Genomic DNA, 1,200 nt, shown 5'->3' on the forward strand with positions numbered 1-1,200 from the left:
TTACATGATCAGATCGGAAGAAGTGGAGGCTGTTTCCTTAAAAATCGTTAAGAGCATTATTAGCTTTTTTAAAACAGATGTACTTTAAGTTTCTTTTTGATGGTTGTAGGTATTACACTATTCAGTGTACGGGCAACTGACTTGGGGTCGCTAATCCCTGTATTCGTCAAGTACGCTTTCGTAACCATTTATGCTTCGAGTGGGCTCACGAACTAATAGTTCAAAATACTTTTTTTTAGAAAGCATTCAGTACTATTTCAGGTGACGTTTTAAGCCTGCCGCCGGCTTTAAACGTGTAAATTTTCCAGCATATCGAGGATACATTGAAATCACCACCGACTATAATTGTGTGAGTGGGGTACCTTTTGAAATGAGACTCACGTTTTCTTTGAACTGTTCAGCAACTATATCCTCTCACTCGGGGGTCTGTAAAACGATCCAGTTTAGTCCGATTGACAAGTACAGCCTCTACCCAAACTATTTCGCAGGAACTATCTACTTCAGTTTCACTACAAGGTAAACTACTTCTGACAGCAATAAATACTCCAGCACCAACTATGTTTAATCTATCCCTTCTGAAAGTTGTTAGGTCGTTTGAAAAAATTTCGGCTTAACTTATTTCCGGCTTTAGCCAGCTTTCCGTACCTATAACTGTTTGAGAGCTTCAGTTCTTTCTATTAGGGCCTGGAGCTCTGGTTCTTTCCCAACACAGTTACGATAATTTACAACACCGATCGTTTCTACAACCACCTTACTGTGTGTTACCTGCCCCCTTTTAGACAGACGCCATTTCTATGTTTTCCTGAGACCCTCTAACCTACAAATCCGCCCCCGCTACCCGTGTAGCCGCTTCCTGTGTATAGTGGACTCCTGACCTATTAAGCGGAATCCAGAAACCCACTACCCTATGGCACAAGTCAAGGACTCTGAGGCCTACACAGTAAGATAACCACCCGAGCCTATGGTTCATACCTTTCACTCGGCTCTGCACCGAAGGATCACAGTCAGTTCTGTCGATGATGGTGCAGATTGTGAGCTCCGCCTTAAACTCGCTTAACCATATCCGCTAAACAAAACCAGAGAGAATCTCCTCCAATCCAAAGCGACACACGCCATTGGAACCGACTGGGGCCACCACCTGCTATTGGCTGCGCCCTGTACTCTTCATGGCATCCGGAACACTCTTTACGAATCAGGAAT

This window comes from Schistocerca gregaria, unplaced genomic scaffold, assembly GCF_023897955.1.
Source record: "Schistocerca gregaria isolate iqSchGreg1 unplaced genomic scaffold, iqSchGreg1.2 ptg000387l, whole genome shotgun sequence".
In the NCBI taxonomy this organism is placed as follows: domain Eukaryota; kingdom Metazoa; phylum Arthropoda; class Insecta; order Orthoptera; family Acrididae; genus Schistocerca; species Schistocerca gregaria.